Raw genomic sequence first — 23,541 nt, 5'->3', positions numbered from 1 at the left:
TTCGGGTGTGTTTTTAGATTTGGAGTGTTGTTGTTGTGTTGTTGTGTTTGTGTATTTTGTGTGGTGTGTTGTGTTGTGTTTGGTTGTTGGATGTGTGGGTGGTGTGTTGTGTTGTGTTGTGGTGTATGTTCCATATATACATATATGTTTTTCGATTACATTATTCCTACTGGACAGATAGTGTTTTAGTGTTTTCAGAGATGATCTGAGGAGAAAAGTGTCAACCAAATCACATTGCTAAATACATATGCACATACATATACATATATACATATGTAAATTGAGGCTTATGATGTGTTACATATACATTAGTCATCATATTTCAGACATTCAAACCCAGAAGGCATACCCAAACCTGTTTGTTCCCCATCTTGAACCACTTCTGCCAATTGTCTTTTGGCTTGCTCCTTTGATGGCCTCATGTCTTTCGTCTATCTTCTGCCTGTCTCCTCCTCCCTATCTTTCCTGTCCACCACTTGTATGACTTGTGCTTTACTGTAAAAGCTAGCTTTACATTTCTTTGTAGTCACATTGATCTTCTCAACGTTTCACCTTTTGCCTCCTCTGCAAACTCTTGTCCATAGCCCCTTAGTGCTACATTGTTAGGGCATTCCCATAGTGTGTTCAAGCTTATTCAACCTCTCAATTTTCCTATTTTGCATCTATAACCTTCTCCCCATCATCTCCACTCTGAACTACACAATGAAGTGATCATTGGAGGGTAATATTACTTTTAACTGCCCATATGTAGCTATCTCACCTTAGTTTAACCATGTTCAAAAGTAAACCCTTTCTAGTACAGTCATAAATAAGATAGCTGATCATCTCATGGTCCAGAACATTAGTTAGTCCTTCCTTCTCCTCCACCCTTAACTTTGATATTTCTCACTGTACGCCTGACAGATTCAGGTTCCCCATTTGTCTAGCCCTCTATGTTATCTAACTCCAGTCCTTTATTTTTACTCCATGGGTTCTCATCTTGCTCTCATGACTTGATCAGAGATGATGCTTGATACTGATCTACTGGCAATGCATACTTTCTGGCTCTATCTTTATCACAGTGGTGAACACCCCATGTTCTGACCTTGTTGTTTCACTTCATGGACAAGTGCTCCTCCTATTCTCTAACCTCACATCAGATGTCCTCCTTTATGTATATTATCACAGCCTGCCATACCTTCCATCTTTGTCACTCATAAACAATAGTCACCTGTGCACTTCCATGTAACCCACTCTTATACTGCAGTGGAACAACATTTTGTGAAATTATCAACAGAGAGATAGTTAGGATGAGACAAAAAGGACATGTTAAGGATCACTTCCAGCATTCAAAAATGAATGTGACACTGCATTGGCAATCAGGGCTTAAGCACTTCAGTGCTCTGTGCGTGGTATTTAACTGTAGCAAAGCAGTTGTTACATTTGTAGAGATCAGTTTGTAATAGATGTTAGAGGAAAAGTTTTTTTTTTATCTTCAGTTTGGTGAGGACCCTCTTTTGATTCCCATCTTAGAGATGAGGGAGGTACCTGGTCAGGAAACTGCAGTGGGCACTAGACTTCCTAGGTGCAGCTCTGATTAGCAAATAATACATTCCCATCAATCAGCCCTGCTTGTAGCTATATCACCTACCTTCTAAGATTTATTGAATTATACAATAATTCCACTTATTCATTTTTTGTCACCCTTGTTTGCTCTTTTGTGTCCTACATCTTTCTCCCTGCAACGTGCACTTCAACGTATAACACCTCTGTTCTGCCAACACCTCCTACACTTCTGTCTTAGTTTAAAGTTTCACTGGAGGAGATTTACCTTTCCAGCCAAGGTCTTATCATTATTGACCCTTCTTGAGTGCTGTCACTGAGATTGAACTGGTCCCCCTTTCTTAGTTTGTACAAAGCTTTACCACTCTCCCACCAATGACAACCCCCACCATCCACTGCCACAGCCAGTCACTATATTTCTTAGTCTTCTCCTTTCTTAGCCTCCCACCACTGCCAAACTCCCCCACCATCCACTGCCACAGCCAGTCACTATACTTCTTAGTCCTCTCCTTTCTTAGTATGCTAGCTGGTGGAACAGGTAAAAATTCATAGAATATTACCTACAACTATCCTGGCATATCCAGCTATGCTATGCTGGCACCCCCCCTCCACACTCACACACACACACACCCTCAGACTTGTCACCTTCATATTTCAGTTTGCTTCATTTTGTACTCTGTTTATATGAGCTTTTAAACCTTGGTACACTTTCAGCCAAATGATCCAATGACAGTAGCTATATTATTTAAAACATAGTTGACCCTTGTGATGTTTCTTAAATAATTATTGTATACCTAATAGAAAACAGATTTTTTTTTTAACACTAAACTCTCCTTCTTCAAAGTAACAGTTTCTAGTGCACAAAACCAGGCTCATTGTTGAGGACATTAGAGTATAAAGTTAGTAGAACTAAACAAGACAGAGGTGGGAGAATGACCAATGTTTAATTACATTAAGGTGTGCATGTATCAGGAGATACCAAGCTGAAGTACACAGTATAGGGAAGGTAGGTTAAGGAAATCAGCTACATATCTGTTTTCAGAAGGAGAATGAATGTTAAGCTATCTAGTGTGCAGATCTCTTCATTTTAAGGACAAGCCACACTATCCTCTGTTACCATTTCACAGGAATTTAAATACCAGGCCAGTATTAACACCCAAGACATGAAAACTAGGGTTTCCTTTTTCCATCTCAATGTATTTGTTCAACAGTTAAGACAGACATACTAAACTTAGCACTTAGTATCACATTAAAAGGTACTGTCAGTGTACTTAGCTGTTTAATTGTTTCCATTGTATACATTACCAAAAAAAAAACTTACTGCAGAACACAATGGATCTGTTCTTTACTTAGGCATGGAAATAGATGTCCATCTCAGAACTGTATATGAGTAAATGAACTGAAAATTCCTTTTTTTTTTTTTTTTGGCAGTACAGTCCAATAGATTGAGTGGTCAATATGTTTTTATTATTTGTGAAAAGCATATTCCTAGAATTCTATTCATAATCTCAGCAAGTAGGCACATCTTTCTTGCATGAACAATGTACTGCCTTGTTTTGTGTTCCATTAGCCACAAGACAACCATATTACCAAAGCTGGTGAATAGCCAGGACTTATTTTTCCTTTAGAATAGTCAGTGAAAAACCACTCTCTTAACCAAGTCTGCCTTCTTTCAAAATTCTTATTATTTGTGATTATGTGTAATTTTTGTATTACTCATTGTAGCTTTGATTAGTTATCTGGATGAGGATGGAAATGATACAATGTCCATGACAGAATTGCAATGATAAAATTAATAGCAGGATAATCCATGTCTTTGAAAGAAAAGGCTTCCATACATTGTTTATCTAGGCTGGCACATTCTGGAACACTGACATTTGTTTTAAAGTGTGTGTGTGTGTGTGTGTGTGTGTGTGTGTGTGTGTGTGTGTGTGTGTGTGTGTGTGTTTATGTGTATGTGAACACTGACATTTGTTTTAAAGTGTGAGCGAGTGTGTGTGTGTTAGTTTTATTTTGTTTATTTAGGGAAAATAAAAGGAGTATGGGATTAGCTGTTGACAGTACAACTGTATAAAAACAACAAAGAAAATAATAAACTACTGGAATGTCAAATGTAGAGCTGCATGATATATACATACAGTTTTGTAAGGGGGTAAGTTGGAAAAGTAGAATGAATTAAACATCAGTTAGCTACTAGAAGATGAGAATTAGGGAGTGGTATTTTAATGTTGGAAGGTTGGTATAATCAGTGGTGGCTGGTGACTTCAAATCAAAGCGGGGCTGCAGGAGACAGCTGAATGGGTGGGGCCAATGGGAAGAGGTGTGGCCAACTAGAAAGGGGAGGAGCTATGCTTAAAACCACAACAACTGGAACAATTAAATACGCTGCCCTGGGTGCCAAACCATCATTATGAGAGTCCAATCAAGACAAAATGAAGTGTAGAAGAAAAAAAATATTTCAATGCATTGACTACATGACAGCTTACTTAATATCTAGATGGAAACAAAAAGGTTGTGAGGCATGAAAAAATAAATTACTTTTTAAATACATTACTGGAATGCCAGTCAAAGTCAAATATAAGAAAAACAAGCAGCACTCAACTCAAACCACTTCTCCTTGCACTGCAGTTCTAATTATATTTTATATTCAGCTTTATTAAAGTGCCAATTTACACACTGAAAGTAGCAATCTCTGCGATACCCCCACTTGTAAAAGTGTTTCTTATCCAAAAAAACCTGCTGCCTGACAACAACTATCTACTTGTTTCAAGGGGAAAACATGATCAAAGTAAAAAATGAACAGCAAACAAGAAACAAGCTCAAGATAAATTGCTTAAAGGATTACTGCACAGGTTATGGACCACACATGATAAATTGGCATTTTGTTTAGTTTATGGGTAAAGCCTGCAAAGATGACTGCAAGTCTCCAACAAAGGTAATGAGCTTCTTAAAATACTGTAATCCTGTCCTTTATTACAAATACTGTCATTTGCATTTCAATACCAAAGGCTTATATGTTATCTAGTTATGTAAGTATTATCTGCATGGCAACAACAAAAAGGCTTTCAATGTTGGTAATTCTTTAATAGTATACTTATTAAAGCTTACTTGCATCTTACAATCTCAGACAGGCTTACCTGATGGTCATGAAAGCATTGCTACTTAAACACAGAGCAATAACAATAAGAAGCATAAATCAACAGTATAAAAATATGACAGAAAACTAGAACATTCTGCAAAATCAAGCAAGGACAGATGAAAAGCCACTGTAGTACTTGTGTAGCACCGCATAGACTTTTGTGGCATCAGCAATCTGCTGCCTTCTTCCTGAATCTGGACTGGTAAGGCAGCAGTCCGGATCCACTTTCATTCACTTTCTATGTGAGGTTAGGAGGATTGTACCATTGTGGTTCATAGCTTGGGGGGCTGCAGTCCAATATCACGAGCCGCCACTGGGTATAGTTCAAATATTGTTAATGAAGAACATGATGGAATACTTTCCATATATAAGGGTTTTAAAATTTTTGATGATAATTTTATAAACATTAATATTCTACAATTTAATCTCTTCATGAAATGTTTCACCTTCATTCCTAGCAAGAAAATGAATTTGGTAGTTTTGACTGAATTAAACATTTTCACTAGGAAATTAAACTTAGTCATTCATTTTCAAGGAAAAGACAGATCCAACAAAGAAATACTTAAAAAGAAGAGTTATGTACAACCTTCCAGTTCATTCAGTATTTAATGCATTTCAAAAGACTTGTGAGAACAATTTACACAAGCTTTCTTTAACTCAACAAGGTAAAGGTTTCAGCAATTTAAAAGAAGAAGAGAAAACCACACTTAATTCCCCCAATGAAAATCAAATAAATTAGGATAAAGAAACCTGATAAAAGGTGTAGAGTAGTATTATTTATCTCCACTGATTATGGACGTATATGTTTGAATTTTACAGGATTAAAACACTTACATGATAGTATCTCACAATGAAATCAGTATAGCCCACAAGAATATTGATTTGTTTTTAGATGATTGTCGCACCCAAGGGGTTATTAATAATTACCTTTTTGAATTATTAACCAACAAAGTACCAGTGTTACCAATTATCTTTGGTATTTCTAAGGTGCACAACAATATCACAAAATGACCTTTTACACCAGTTGTTTCTGCACAAGGCTCCAAAACATAAGCTTTGGGGGATATACATTGATCAAATGTTGAAACCTGTACATCAAATAGCTACTCACATTTTCTGAGATTCATGGGATTTTTTAGGCAGAATTAAACAAGAATTTTAGAGTAATATATATTTACTATTGATGGTGTGGATTTGTTCACATGTGTTCCCAAGACAGATGGTTTGGAATTATTTAATGAGGCTGTTATATATTGCAACTTGTTTAAAACACAGTGATATTACTTTAATAATGCTTTCTATGGAAATTGTGTTGTCTAATAATTTCATTTTCTTTGAGGTGGAGCTGTATAAGCAGATCAAAGGCGAAGCTATAGAGGCCTTTTGTGCACCTTATTATGAAAACCTTGTTATATGGGTTTGGGAGATGAAATATGTGTTTAGTTCAGAATTTTTTCAACATTCTAAGATTTATTTAAAGTTTTTAGATGACCTATTTATTATCGGGCATGGTTCCATCCAACTACTTGAACAATTTATTGATTATATAAATCAGGCAACTTCTTTTTTAAAATGTACTTATATTTATTATGCAAAATGTATAAATTACTTAGACATTGTTATTAGTAAAAAAAAACAACAAGGGTTTGAGTTAAGTATTTATAGAAAACCCAGATTCTCACATGTATACTTGCATTTTCAAAGCTTTCATCCTTTTCATTTCAAATGTAATTTAGTGAAACACCAGTTCATTAGAGTGGCTAAAATGGTGTCCAGCAAAGAAAGACTTATGGAATTTGATAAACTGGAATGTATGTTTGTAGAAAGAGGTTATCCACAACCCTTGATTAGTAAGTTAAGACAGGAAATACAAAGAAGGTAGGGTGTAAAATGTATGCCCCTTTTAGGCTGAAGTTTTCTAATTCACCTTCCATTACAAGAAAGGAATATCATAATGGAGGAAAATAATTTAGATAAAATGGAAGGTAATAACAAATATGAACAAGCATTTGTTTTACCCTACAGTAAAGGTTTGGATAAGATAAAAAGTGTTATAATAAAAAAAATTGGATGATTTTTAGAGGTAATGAAATCTTATATAAGACACTAAGTGAAGCTCCTGGTTTTGTATTTAAAATTATTGCCAGTTTTAAAAGAATATTGGAGAAGCAGAATGCACATGAAGGATTTCCTACCACATCAAGAGAAACTAAAAAAAATGTACTCAATGATGTGGCAGATGTACCCAATGTGGATTTATTTTATCAATGTGGCAGATGCACCCAATGTGGATATATTTTGATAGACACCGAGATAATTCTAGGCAATTTATACAGACACCATATAAGTTTGGCCTATGGTAATTATCATACAGCTGGGCTAATTTATATGGCTCATTGCAATACTTGCCCAACATTTTATATAGAGAAAACCAAAAGGCCTTTGAGAAAAAGGATATATGAACACTGTTATGATATACAAAAAGGTAATACCAACAGCGTAATTGATAAACACTCTACAAAATGTGGAGGTTTCAAAAAAATTGTTTCAGTATATTTAAAATAATCCCATGGGACCCAAGAGGAGGAGCATGGGAAATTAGAACTGAATACAGAGAACTCGTCTGGCAAATAAAATTAAATGCTACTGTTTTCCCTTGAATTAATTACACCATGTTAATTCCTCCAGTCTTAAAATTAAGGGCAGCTAAATTATGAAAAAGTTAGGGGATTGGTGTAAAGAAATAAACATTTTGTAGTGACTTAAGGTGTTTTAATGTTCAACATTTTTCATGTTTTTAATGTTCTTAACCGGGTCTACTTTACATGATCAAACTTTCAAATGTTCGACTTTCATATGGCCGAGACCATATGATCGAACATTTAAAAGTTCAAACATGTTAAAAATAAATAAATAAACCAAACATTTCTAGCAAGGGAGCCAAGGATCCCTGCACCCCCACACCCCCTGCTATTTAAATATACCAACTCTGAGATTGCACGACATTGCGGAAAAGGGAAATCTTCCTATTCCGCACTGTATGGAGATCTCCATTCAGACCGTTTGAACTTTTAAAAGTTTGATCATATGGTCTCAGCCATATGAAAGTTGATCTTTTAAAAGTTCGATGATCTGAAGGGGACCCTTTTAACCATATATTTTCTTACCTTGACGTACGTAACAGTCTTTTACTAGGGTGCTATTTCTTTTAGTTAAGAGATATGAATTATGTGGGTCTATATTAGAACATCAAAGTTTCACAACTTCAAATGTTCTAATATCAACCCCTATTCAGTGAACGCTGAAAATAGCAAAGCTACGGAGTACCAAATTTCTTCCTAGGGAAGGAATTTGGTTGGCCATTCCTGTGGCTTTGCTATGTTCAGCACTGTGGTGGAAAGTTATGGGTCGGGATCAGGTAAGTCTGCGATTGTGTGGATGTGAGGGTTAGGGTGTGGTGTAGGTGAGTTAGGGTTAGGGCGCGGGTTAGGTAAGTGTGCAATTGTGTGGACTTGAGGGTTAGGTTGGGGAAGGTGAGTTAGGGTTAGGGCACGGGTGAGGTGAGTGTGCGATAGTGACGGACCTTAGGGTTAGGATTTGGGTTAAGGTAAGTGGATAGCTAGTGGTGTGTGTACAGTTTAGTGTAGGGTTAGATGTAGGATTTTGGGTGTATGTGTGTGGATTGCTGTTTGTTTGGTGTGTTTGTGTTGTGTGTATGTGTGTTGGAACAGCAAATTTTTTCCCTTGGAAAAAATTCGCTGTTCTGCATGTTCAATGTTGTCAGCGTTCTCTGAATAGGGGTCAATATTAGAACATTCGACATTTTAAAATGTCGATGTTCTAATATAGATCCGAATTATGTGATTTAATAGTCTTGTCTTTTATTACTACCTTTTTTGTTATTATGTAGGTCTTATTTAAAAAGCTATGGAGCAATATCTTCATAGTAAATACGTTTATACAATTTTCTTTTTAAACAGATAGTCTTACTAATTTAACTCCCCTTGCTTTTTATATTTTCTTTTTCTTTTTGAATTTTTAAAAATTCCCTTCTTAATCTGCTTGTGCATGTATAGATAATTATATAAATGTATAAATTTTTAAATACATTTTTTCTGCTTTTTTACCTCTTTTTAAACACATGGTGAAGTTTAACGAGTTTTTATTACAACTGTTAACAATACATATTTTAACATTATAACTGTTAGTTTGTTTAACTGCTACGTAAATTTTTAATACATATTTTTAATTACATTCATTAATTATTGAATTTATGGGAGCTGTCTTCATCATGTGATGGTTCCAAGGGTATATACATATTTATTTATTTACATTTGTTTACCTGGAAAGTCTGACTGGGCCAGAAGCCCGTTTTCAATGATGGCCTGTGGAGAAAAGCAAAATACAATAATTAGAATGCACAATAGTATACATATAGTAGATGCAGAATACACATCATCCAATTAGTCTATACAAAGAAGTATTCAATACTGTTTTTAGTAGTTACAAGTTCAAAAAATAAATCACACAAGCATTTCAGTAAAGTTCACTGCAAGAATAATAAAATTAGTACTGTGTACATATTAAATAATAGTTATGAACAAATGAGATTTCCTTTCTATACATATTATTATTTTTTTTATGAGCAGTAGTAACACAGAGAAGAGGGAGAAAATGAGGTAAGGAGTAGACAGTATGGTAAGAGAGTTATAGATATCTTGTCAGTCAGGTTGGATCAGCATAGAATTATACAGAACTAGTTCTTAAGCAGTCCTGAAGTCTTTCAGAATGAAAGTACATGAATAATGGCTGATTCAACCTATTTGCTAAACGGTAAACAATGGTGAATAAACTGAGCTTTGGATATTATACTTTGGAAGTGTTTTTAACTGTTTTCTTCTTGAGGTACTGCTTTCAGACCAGTTTGATGTTTTTCTTTTGTTGTTATTATTAGTTCTACAACCACTAGATTAACTGTGAAGGTTGGTAGGTAAAAGGGTAATGAGATGGGAGCAATTTTAGTACAGCTTGAGTGGGGTTAAGCTTATGACAGAGCAAGATTAGTTAGTGGTGGGTATACTATATATACATGCATAGAGTTCTAGTCTAAGCTGGAATTAACAAATGTAAAATTGCAGACTTCATACATGGAACAGAGGGTTAGTGAGTTTTTGGGTAAGTTTGCGTTACTGCAGGATCAATGAGTCATGTGCAGGCATTTCTCTTAGGTCAGTAATTAATTCCTCTCTGAATTTTCTGTGTATAGGTTTCTTATGAAGTTCAGCAGGGGAGGGGGTGAGTCACATCGTTTTGGTGCCAGGATAGCAAATGCATGGTCAGTAATTGAGACTGACTTCCTTGGTCTGATAGACATTAAGGTATTGTTGGTTAGTGAGCAAAGTTTTATTGGGTATCTTTAATGGTTAGTCTATGGCTTACAGTGGTTTAGGATTCACTGTAGACAGTTTTATGAAGAAGATAGTGGAGTAACAAAGGACTTCATCCCCCTGGATCACCTTACATGCTGCCACTAATCTTAACCCTGACCTTAAACCCAGGCCTGCACCTTACCTTAGAAAACACCTTTCCAGAACACTACCACTGCACAAGACACACACCACATGCAACAGCACACACATACATTAAATCTATTCCCTTCTTTAGCCCTTAATGCTAACCTGCAAACACACACACACACACACACACACACACACACACACACACACACACACACACACACACACACACACACACACAAACTTTCACCTTTTAATTCCAAAACCTTTGGTTTGTATGAATGTTTTGCATTAAAATCCCAAACCCACACTTACCTTACCCATGCACATCAGATCTTCTTTCGTCTTTCTTTCAAGACCTGCATCATTTGACCATAAAAACACTCAATGAAGAGTGCCACTAAATTTGTTGTCTGCATATGTAGTTAGTTGTCTATCTGTCTACTGATATATATATATATAGCTAGACAGCTAGATAAACACAGACATACACATAAACATTTATATAGTGTACATTATATATAGATAGAAAGAGAGTGAGAGGAAGTGTGAAAGAAAAACCTGTATTTGTGTGTATCTGTGAGTATAAATATATGTGAGTCAGGCATTTGGTTGAAATGCTAGGTGGTCGATATCTGTTTAATTGACCTCATTTGGTCGACAAATGAAGATCGTTGACAAGTGTGCTAGATCACAAAATCACACAATTTCTGCACCAGCAACAAGAGATTTAAATTTAATTTTTAAAATGAAATTGCGCTTTGAAGCAATCTAACCATAATTAAATCTGTTTGCTGCAAATTTTATTATTATTATTATTTCTATTCTATTATTGTTTCTATTTTAATTATTGTTTCTATTTTAATTATTTTAACATTAAGTGTGCTAGATCATCAATCTCTGGGTAGGGGAATATTCCATTTATCTGAGGATTGCACATTCTCTGAGTTAGTATATACAATTAGCAAGGGTTGTGGAGGGAGCAGAGGGCTTGTGCCCCTTGCAAGAAATGATGTTATTAGCTATTTTTTTTTTTTTAATTTACATGTGATGAGGTTGTTTCTGAGCACATATGTGATAACATGTTGACATTTGTGTTGTCGACCTTTTGTGGTTAATGTTCTTGCTGTAAACAATGTTGATTTGTTGACCAAAGTAAGTATACCCATATATATATGTGTGTGTGTGTGTGTGTGTGTGTGTGTGTGTGTGTGTGTGTGTGTGTGTGTGTGTGTGTGTGTGTGTATATATATATATATATATATATATATATATATATATATATATATATATATATCTATGTACACACACACACACACACACACACACACATATATATATATATATATATATATATATATATAAATACACACACACACACACACACACACACACACAAGCACACACAAACCTAATGCTGCCCCTTTCCTCAACCATGATCCATGCAAGTAAGTGCACATTGGTGATTACATGTATTATGCCAAGTTTATTTTAGTGCTTGTATTTCTACTTCTGTCACTTATTCCTAATCTGGATCCTTTAAAGGGGTTTGATCCTTACGATCCCATGAGTGTTCCCACTCCCCTTTCCCTTCCATGTCTTGTCTCTTAGTTCTAGCTGTCACCTCAACAGTATGAGCAATTTCTACACTGTGTTTGAAAAAACACCTCTTTTCTCTTTCACTTGTTTTGCTTTAATGAAATATGGACAGTTTTAATATTTCTGCTTTCTGTACCTTCTCTTTTCTTTCTTATTTGTTAACTTCCAGTTACATATATCTGCTTATCCTTTTTATCCTCTCAAAATAATACCATTTGACAGAGGTGCACTATGGTCATTTAGTTGTACTGCATTTTATAAAGTGTTCATTATTCTTTTTTGTTTTACTTAAGCTCATAGTTTACATTCTGTTCCCAGCTATGTTTCTTTCTATTGCCAAGATTTTTCTTTGCTGTTTCTTGACTATCTATTTGTATTCTAGAAGCATCTTCAGTGCTGTTTGATAAATTTAAGTCTTTCAAAGAATTTTACCAACTTGACCTTTTGTACTGTGATGCATTAACATCTAAGACAAATTTCTTGTGTTTAGTATTTTCCTCAGCCAGAATCTCTAAAAACAATCAACTTTCATTGCTTCTTCTTACATCTTTGCCTAAGTGTAAGTTTTTTGTAAAACAATAGAGAGAAAATAATGATTTATTATGTTTAAAATCTGCAATAATAGCTAAAAAGTCAAATAATATATGCTGCATATTAATGAAGTTGCTTTAGTAGATGATTTCAGGCAATTGGAAAACATAAAATACAGTTACTTCATTAAGCTCTAATGTCCTTTTCCACTATTAATTATAATACAAGTCAAAAGAGTTAAAAGTGACATAATGAGAATGACTTCATTATTTCATTAGTTAATTTAGCTTGTATTCTGATTGCACTATTTTTTTTTCATTTTGAAGTATAAAATTAGCTTTTTTCTTTTTTAAAGCTTCTTTATATTCTTAGTTTGGCTTTTTTCATTGGCTTCTAAAAAAATTAAAAAAGAGAGATTTTACCTGGTTACCAGTTATTAAATAAGTACATCCTTATTAAATTAAGCTATAAGACCCTTAATGTTTTTGCTGGTTGTAATACAGGTCATGAAAGTCAAAAAAATAACTAAGAAGTGCAGAAAAGAGTAACAATTTAATTAAACAATAATTTACTTTTCTCACTCCTATGCATTTATGGTATATTATGTGCAAGTGAAGTAAACACTGAAAATGTGGTGTAAGGTCAACATAAATGTACAGTGACCAAATAATTATACAGACTTTTTTTACACAAAGCTAAAATAAATGGATTCAGAAAGTATGAGTTCTTTACTTTGAGTCTACATAAAACAATCAGCCCTGAGTGCCAGCAAAGTACTGTGATGCCTAGAGATGAACATGTGAAGCTTTATATAAAAGAAAAAAAAACATTACTAAATTTAGAAGCTGTTGAAAATGACTGTCCTTTAAATCAGAAGGGATACATCAGTAATCAAGACCCTGTGAATGATTAAAATAAGCAGAAAGGAGTAAAGCTGTTACATAACATGACACCATTTTGGACTTTACACAGACCAGGGTTGCAGTATAAATTCAATGTTTAACACATAACAATTAATATCGGTGACATTTTAATAATGTGGGAACACAGCCTTTTCTTATTAGCCCTGATGTGCTATTAGCTAAAATACACCTTTGCATACGTTCATTATGTTCCTTTTATTCAGTACTTCTGAAAGCATATTAGATTAAGGTACATGAAGGCACTTTTGGTGGAGAGATATGCAAGTTTCTTTAAAGTAAGTGTATTTTAATATTACAGGGGTATTGATGCATTTGCTTAATGCTCTCCTTTCATACTAAATGAATACAGCTCCCTATTGAAATGTCGGCACTCAAAATGCCGAGTGATGAAAAGCCAAAAAAAAAAAAAAAAAAAAAAAAGACCAAAAACCTGAAGAAAATGAATCTCGAAAATTGCGCTTTTAAATTTATTTTTGCAGGGGAACACAAGCCCTTCACTCCCCCAAACTTATATATACTAATTCTGAGATTGCTGTACCTCAGAAACAAGGGAATATTCTGAGAAATAGGATCTTGGATTTAGTATATACAAATCCAATCTTTCGGCCACTCAGTCTCCATGACATTTCAAATGGTTACCAATGAATACATTCTATCACTTCATTTGCTTCCTCTGAGTGAACAGCTACTCAGTTTTTCAGGAAAAGAGGCCACTAGAAAAATTTAGTAGGCTTTCTGGATTCATGCACAATGATTTTTTTTTAAATTGATAATAAGTATATGTGGACTCTAATATCACATGACTTTGTACAGATATAGTAAAGTATGATGACTACACGCATACACACACACACACACACACACACACACACACACACACACACACACACACACACACACAAACACATACACACACACACACACACACACACACACACACACACACACACACACATAAAATGCTGTGCTTGCTTTACTTCTATTTGCCAAGAAGACAGCTTTATAGTAGTACTGACAACAAATTCCACTGCTAAGTATCAGACTTTGACTGCATAAAACTCTGTTATGTCTTTTCTAGGAACACTGATTTATAACGCTCATCTAGGAGTGTTTCATGATAAAATACCACTGCCTACAAAATCATTTTATTGAATGAATGGCGAGATTCCAAAAAGACTTACAGAAAACATCTCTGACATCTTCAGTTTAGTTAAAGGGGCAGTGCTGCAAACAGTATTCATGTGTGATATGCAAAAGAATTTTGTCCCGGTCCCTTTCAATAAACACATCACACCGAATGACATTTGATGACTTTTATTAAACTTTCATAACATAGCTTTGATAACCAACATTTATTAATTACAACTGAACATAATATAGTTGATTTTAATCACAGCATAAGCATCCTTGTAATGTTAATCAGGACAGCGTACCTACTCATTCTGCTCCAGTAATCAGTGTCCATATCTCTGCCCGCTTACTTTACTTATGAAGCAGCGTCCAAGAACTCACTTCATATCCCATTTATTGAATTACCCATCTAACCAAATAATTCAGGACGATATGATCTTATGCATCCTGACCCAGAAAGTATTGCCCATACCTCTACTTGCTTACTTTACTTATGAAGCAGTGTCCTCGATTCACTTCATACACCATTTACTTCCAACCAAATAAGCAGCATCCTTACCTCTGCTTGTTCATTTATTTAGCAAGCAGCCTCCAGCTGCTCACTTTCCTTTCCCAAATCCTTGAAATGAACATCTAAAAACCATAGGGGGGAACAAAACAGGGCAAGAATGGCCCTCTTCTCCACCCACCAGCCTGACCAGGCTGTTCCCCCTCCCTCTTACAAAACTTTTTTTAACCAACTAGCCCCCATAAAAGGAGAAGTTAAGCCAAACATCATTTGGTGACTCCATCATTTGTAAATCAAATTAGCTCCCTGTCATCAACCCCCAAAATCCCTGACATACCAGTACTGAAACATGCCTTAATGAACCTAAATAAAGTAGGATTACCCGTGACCCCACTGTACCATACCAAAACATTCACTCCAACAGAATACATTCCCTTTCACTCCACTTTCCACCAAGCCACTAACCATTGCTCCCTCTGTTAACTGCACTCTGTGACCTCATTGCACCACTCTGGTGAGTAGGACGTCTTCTGTGACCGGTATAGTCAAGACAGCATGAACAACTGCCCTGTCAACTCCATCACCTTCTAGAGCTACTTATACAGATATCCCACAGAAACAGGTTGCTAGCTGTAGGTGTAGAACACAAAATCCTGCACTGGAGTACAACCTACCTGGAATGGATTCACACACTCAATGCAGAAGGTCATACTGGGCATGCTCCTACACTTAGAGAAATGAAGTCCATGTCTGACAACAACAGTGGACCATACATATCTGTCAGTAGCAGATGTCTGTGCAGACATACCACACTGCACACCATTCATGCTTTGCACGCACATTGGATAGGAATACTCACACATATCCAAGGCCAACACACCATAATAGGTCAAACATACACACACAGAGATGTGGGGAAGAGAGAGACAGGCAGTTACAAAGAGATTGCCATCATGACACCTGTCCCACCCACCATACATCCAATTGGACAATATCACATGATGTGCCAATGTCAATCACTGTAGACATTTGCTTTTTGTAGCCCTCAGCCCTATAGTGTCTGTGGTGCTTGTGATAATTGTGTAACATGATAGTACAAATCAGTATTCATCTAGCATTTGTATACCCAGTCCTGTCAAGTGTAAAGTTGTGTGTGACTGATTGTTGTGTGTGTGTGTGTTTCCAGAGGAATGGTTTATTGCCCATTCACACACACTGCACTTCCCATTGCCCATGTTAGCAGTCATGCTAATGTCAGTCACCTTGAAATAACCCTCTGGCCAAGGCTCAGTCCCATAAGTTCCATGGCAGATGTGATAACTGTGTAATGCTATAATGTAACATGCTAGCTAGGTATGAGTTCTAATCTCAGACATGGCAACTGTGCAGCTGTGTGTGTGTGTGTGTGTGTGTGTGTGTGTGTGTGTGTGTGTGTGTGTGTGTGTGTGTGTGTGGTGATTAATGATTTTGAAGCCATTCACATTCCCTACACCTCTCAGTGCCCTACTTTAGCAAGCTTGGTGATGTCAGTCATTTTGAAATACCCCTTTGGATAAGGGCCAGCCCTATAAGCTCCTTGGCGTGTGCGATAACTACATAATGCTATAGTGTAAAATACTATTTAGGTAGAAGTTCTAATTCCAGACATGGCCAATGTGAAACTCTGTGTGTGTAGATATTAATGATTCTGAGGTCATTCACAGTCACTACACCTCCCATTCTCCAACTTTAGCAAGCCTGCTGATGTCAGTCACCTTGAAATATGAAACAATGTGTGTGTGTGGAGATTAATGATTTTGAGGCCATTCACAGTCACTACACCTCTCATTGGCCTACTTTAGCAAGCCTGCTGATGTCAGTCACCTTGAAATAACCTTTTGGCCATGTATCATCCAAATAAACTCTGTTGCACTTGTGATAACTGCGTAATACTGTAGTGCAGAAAACTACCTAGGTAGGAGTTCTAATCCTGTTCCTGCCAACTGCAATAATATGGATGTTTCCCTGAGAAAGCGTGTGTATGTCTTCATTGACTTCTGCTTTTGTGGACATTCACACTTACTGCACGTCCCTTATCCCTCCTTTAGCACTGTTGGGTATTGGGGTGATTGTGTAATGACAGGATCCCTTGCAGTGTGGGTTTTGCTACGTCATTATATTGAGGAGCTATATGTCCCATTGTCCATATTACAAGGCCAACAGTTTTCAAACACTGTAGAGGTTGTTGCAGACACTTCTCAGACATAAATGTGTACAGCCATGTGCAATTACTATGTGACAGTATGGATTAGTAAACAATATAGGCAACCGTTATAATACCCAGATACTGCTCTCCACCCATGGATCATACGCAAACACGCTTGGCTCTTACTCCCTTCCTTTCTTACTTTGTCTCTGTCTCTCTCTTTCTCTGTGGTGGATGTGGAAAAGTATATCTGTTTTGCATAGGCAGCAGCTTGAGTTTTGTAAATAATACTCATGATTAGCCGATGGCCTGTGCACAAATTGCAGTCCCCCACTTGCTAATTGCATGTGGAACATCTGTGGAATCATTCCTATAGCCAATTGCATGGAAACACACTCCTATAACTAAGCACTTCATGTGGGTGTTGGCACTTTTCCTTCACTGTGATCAGGACTTCATGTGGGTGTTTGACAAACAGCATCACAGAGAGTAGTTGGAAATACCTCTTACAACATACACTATGGAGACAGGCCAACAAACAGGAGAGGGATGTTCCAGACATGGGGACAGAATGTAACTATTGCTATTCTACATTTGAAGCAATGTTGGTTTAACAGGGTTTGTGTGGATATAGCTGTTCTACATGATTTAAAGTCTTGCATGACAGTGTTATGTGGTTGAGGAAACTCTCACCTGTAGGGTTATCTGCAGACTGGACAGAGTTTGGATTATTTCATGTGTTGTGTTACTCACACATTTCCTATCTTTAGGAATGCAGTAACATACTCTGATGATTGCAGTCAGTACATGGTGACATCCATGTAAGTTACTGACTTCATATCCCTCAGAAGAGATATGTCACAACCAACCCTGTTACACCAGGAAATTTCTCAGTTTATCACAGTGATATGTCAATATTAGCCCTGTGTTTATGCATCCATCCCTCAAGTCTGTCACCCTTTGTCCATATGTCATGCAGTAAGAGGTACATATGTATAGTACATCGTTATTTACTGACATCATACGTGATAACAAGCCAGTGAAATATCAGACTGCTAGACATGTTATGTGAAGAAGGCCTTATATTTGAGGACAAAACCTGGACATTCTGTTGTAGTGTGTACAGTAGTGAGGTCTATGTACTTATGGTAATTGTTGCAGAGTGTGTATTGTGAATGTGTTACTTGGCCTGTGTACAGACTGTGGTAGATGTCATTGTTCTTGGTCCTGTTCTATCTGATGTTGCATGCTGCTCCAGTTTATGGTACCCTATCAGCATACATGTTTGTAGGGCCAGACTGACACATGTTCCATACCACAGTCAGGCATCAGACTACACTGTGTATTGGCCCAGTATATGTAGGGTTAGTGTGCGAGTGGCACATATGAGAATGGTTTTGTTCACACAGTCCATATACTGTAATATTAATTATGCTTACCATAATGTGACTGTGTTCAGATTGTTTGTGGGTATGCACTTTCACACTGGTGTTTGTTACTCCATGCTGTTACATGCCTGTAGTCAAGGACGTCGGGAAGCGTACTGACTGTACGCACTTCAGTACATTTTTTGTAGTGGAGGGATAGCAAACAGGCACTAGGGCCCAGGGAGAAACCCATCCCAAACTGAAAAGAGAAAAAAAAAATACCTCTCAACTAGCCCAGATTTTGCAGGAAGTTCTGTTTTAGGTATGAAAATAAGGGGGTTCCACAAATATCTGAATGAATGGCCCCTTTAATTCCGATGTATCTTTCAGTTTAATTCACATCATCATATAGTGCCAGCATGTCCTGGGGTGTGTCATCAATGTGCAAGGATGAATGGGATGCTATCTGGAGAGTAAGTGATTGTTATCTGGCAAGTTATGTGATTAATACAATTTGCATAATTGTGAGTACGTGGCATAGCGCCAAAACAATTTGGGAGGATTTCTGAAGTTTGTTTGTAAGGTTGGAAGTGAAAATATCATATTTTAGTTGTATTTGGATATGGGACTAGTTTAAAATGTTCCAACCAGTTTTAGTTTTTGAAAAGGAAGTCTTCGGGTCATTTTGGTGCTGTTTAGGTGAAGTAGCAGCTCATATTACTGTTGAGTCATTTGCAGATCAGAGTAGTTTTGCTGGGTGAGAGGCTGTATGCATTTTAGTTATAAATATATTAAAGGGTAAAGGTTATAATGTTATTTATTTTGATGTTGACAGCTCCTCGGCTCGGCATACACACTGAGGTAACTTGTAAATTAATTGACTGTACTGTTTGTTAGGCATAGTTCCTTAAATCTAAGAAAAAGCAGGGGGTATAAAACTCTGTCAAATGCTTTGGACAAGTCTAAAAATAGGAATGCTACCATTTTACCTTGATTTTTTTCTGTAACAAGCAAACTTTATGAAAGTAAGTAATGTTGTTTATGTGCTATGGCCTGGCCTAAAATTATGACGTATTGTGAAAAGTAACTTGTTCTTTGCTAGGTGGTTGACCAGATGTATGTGATCATATTTTTAAATATTTTAGATAGGACAAGATGGCTATAGGTCTGTAGTTTGCCAATTGATGTGATTTGCCATGTTTATGTAAGAGGATAGCATAGGATTGTTTTTAGACTACAGGGATAATTCCTCTACTGGAGAAGCAGTACATTTTTTTAATTTTCTGAGTTTTCTTTCCCTCTGCAAACTGACATGCTGATAGATAACAGTGCAGGATTCTAACTGCAGATGTAATATCTATTATATAACAATTTTTCTGTCAGCAAACTTACAAATATTTAAGTACTGGAGTATATGTGTGAGTTCATTTGCGTATATGTGTGCTTCTTGCAAGAAAAAAGATCTGCTAAACTAATATTAGTTAACTTTAATTTCCTGACATTGTAAGTTTGTCTTCCCTTTTCATATTCCATCTCTGACCTAGCACCTTCAGTTCAGATGTAGTCTCATCTTCTGCTCATACTTCATTATATCCTAAACTTCTGTGAGATATCAGCCATTTATAATATTATACAACCATAACTATACCTGCAACACAATCATTAACATTATCATTGTTTATAAGTGTATCACTGACTGCATAATGTTTAGATTTGGCTTCCCTATACATGGTCAAAGTGAAATGGCTGGAGCATTGGTAGCCTACAAAAAAAAGATAAATGCCTTTCCTATAGGAAATCATTCCCAGTTCAATTTCTGATTGTGGTCCAGCAATGATTGACTTCTTTAGGGTGATTTCTCCTTTCTTCACAATGGTGCGCACATAGAGTTGGTACATATAAGGGCATAAATGGGTGCTTACTGATCTCCAAAATCAAGACAAAATGAGTCTATTTCCAATTAGCTTTTTTATGATATATACTTTTTTGTTGTTCTTTTGCAAATTTGAGAATTTCTGAAGTTTTACTGCACCTAGACCCTTTAATCTAGTTGGGACAATCAGGAAAGAAAAGAAGAGCAATTAGCTTGACAGATTCCTACGCAAATGCAAGCCAGCTAGCAATGATTGACCCAGGAAGGAGCAAGAAGCAGTTTCTTTAGGTCAATATATGTATGTGTATATATATATATATATATATATATATATATATATATATATATATATATATATGTACACACACACACACACACACACACATATATATATATATATATATATATATATATATATATATATATATATATGTGTGTGTGTATATATATATATATATATATATATATATATATATATATATATATATTTATGTATATATAAATATACATATATATATATATATATATATATATATATATATATATATATCCTTGTTATGTGTAAACATGAGTGTTGTATATACCATCCCAGATGTATCCCACCATATTTATCTGATATGTGTATATTTAGATATAATCAACACTATTTTCACTAACAGGTACTACACATTTGTAAAAGTCAAAGCAGTTGTTCACTACTATTCAGTATGCGTACTGATAGATATATTGGAAAAACAACAAACATTTTCACGGCTGTGATGGCTTAGTGGTTAACTGCTGTGACTATACTGTTAGGGTCCCAGGTTAAAGGGCTGTTTATTTTGTTGCTAGGCAGAACAAGGACTGTTGGATACAGAGTGATTAAGGCAGTTTTGAGCAGCTTTAACTGGGTTTGCGCAGAGCTAAGCGGTGCTAATGTACGGTTAAATAAAAATGTGCTTACACCATGTAGGCTTCGCTTACCAATGTGCAAATCTGCTTAGCATTTACATTTAAGCAGTGCTTACTCCTGCTATGCATAGCTTAGCCTTGGTAAAATAGTGATCATATTCCAGACTGAGAAAATGGCAGGGTAATGACATCTTTAATAAGTGTATTTAATTACATGTACATAACATGCTTCTATGTGCTTTCATTACAGTAGCAAGGGGTGTAAGTATACTGTATGGGACAGCTGAGTATATATGGCTAGTACAACAATCTTTTCTCTTTGTATGTATGTCATACATGGGTAGTATCCCAGGTTATATGCAGTCACACTTGCATGCATTGTATCATTACATTACTACTGTTAACAGTGCTTTCCCAAGTAAGAGTAGATTGCAGATTGTAGTACTGGAATCATACTCCCCTGCATGCAAAGCTGGACTCTGAGTACTGACTATCATGTTCTTGGTGTGTGAGTTGTGTGTTATTAAGTACTTGCTACTGGATATTGATCTGATATGTGGATATTAACTGTAGACTACTATGTGTATAGGACATCAGTGAGGGCTGCTGTCATGTAGTAATGGCATACCTGTCAGTGTCAGACATCTGTCTGTCAAAACATTCATCCTAATGCATAATCTGTTGGCTAGCTGATTTCTGTCTGTCCTCTGTACAGATGTGCAGATGTGGGATATCCATCTTGGCTGCATACAGGCAATCTATGCTTGACTGACACTGACATATCTGCCCAGCTGTGTTATGAATGCCACAGCTAGAAAACCCCACCCTGCATGCGCCAGGTTTATATTAGAACATCGAAGTTTCACAACTTCGAATGTTCTAATATCGACCCCTATTCAGTGAATGTTGAAAATAGTGAAGCTGCAGAAAAATGAATTTCTTCCTAGGGAAGGAATTTGGTTGGCCATTCTTGTGGCTTTGCTATGTTCAGCACTGTGGTGGAAAGTTGCGGGTCGGGATCAGGTAAGTGTGCGATTGTGTGGACGTGAGGGTTAGGGCACAGGGTAGGTGAGTTAGGGTTAGGGCATAGATCAGGTAAGTGTGCGACTGTGTGGACATGAGGGTTAGCTTGGGGTAGGCGAGTTAGGGTTAGGGCGCTGGTGAGGTGAGTGTGCAATAGTGACAGACCGTAGGGTTAGGGTTTGGGTTAAGGTAAGTGGATAGCTAGTGGTGTGTGTACTGTTTAGTGTAGGGTTAGATGTAGGATTTTAGGTGTATGTGTGTGGAGTGCTGTTTGTTTTCTGTATTTGTGTTGTGTGTATGTGTGTCGGAACAGCAAATTTTTTCTCTTGGAAAAATTTGCTGTTCTGCATGTTTGAATGTTGTCAGCATTCGCTGAATAGGGGTCGATATTAGAACATTCGACGTTTTAAAAAGTCGATGTTCTAATATAGACCCGTATGCACCACATTCCATGGATACCTCAACTAGACTACCACAGTCAACAGAACCTGCTTAGGCACAGATTTCCAACCCAGACACTGGCCATGTTATGTAATATATGTTGCATATATGTCAATTGGAGCACCTCATTGGCCCACTGCAAGAGACAACCAGATGATTGGATGTGCATTTAACTGTCACCCTGAGGATCACTCACGTGGCATCAGTTGATAGATGGCCTGCTGACAAATGTCAGGTGGCATTATGCCACATCCCCTACTCTTCTCATCACTCCATGAACAATATCCTGGTACACACCTAGGAACATCTGTACCTTTGGACCCCAGTACTGACAAATGTGTCAGTGTGCATTACTGAGAATAACAGTGTCTGTGTGTTTGTAAACTTGTAGTTGATAATACCCTGAGGGCCTTCTCACCCACTACACCTCCCATTGCCATAGTTAGAAATGGCTGCTGCTATAATGGACATTAAATATACCTTGTTACACTCTTCCCTCTCTGGACTACCTGGAGCTTGCAGTACCAGTGCAACACTGTTGTACAAATGGGTAGATAGGCATGGGTTACCCTCTGAGTCCTGGCAAGTGTGTGTATGTGTGCAAGTGTGTATATTTGCAGGATACAGCATTCTGAGGCCACATTTTCCAGATACAATACACCTCGCCATACAGGGATAAGGGATAGTGATGTTGGTGACATTAGGAGAGCCATGACAAACCATCACCCTACTATCCCCATGGCATGTGCAATAAATGCATATCCCTGTAGTAGCACTGATGAGATAGACAAGGGGTTGTATTGCAGTCCTGGTCAATGTGTTATTGTGGGTATGTCAGTGTATTATCATGAATTTCAGTGATTAAAATATCC

The sequence above is a fragment of the Protopterus annectens genome, chromosome 12.part0 (genome assembly GCF_019279795.1).
Source record: "Protopterus annectens isolate FY-2018-M chromosome 12.part0, PAN1.0, whole genome shotgun sequence".
NCBI lineage: Eukaryota > Metazoa > Chordata > Ceratodontiformes > Protopteridae > Protopterus > Protopterus annectens.
The sequence above is the reverse complement of the archived record's forward strand: the minus strand, read 5'-3'. Positions refer to the sequence as shown.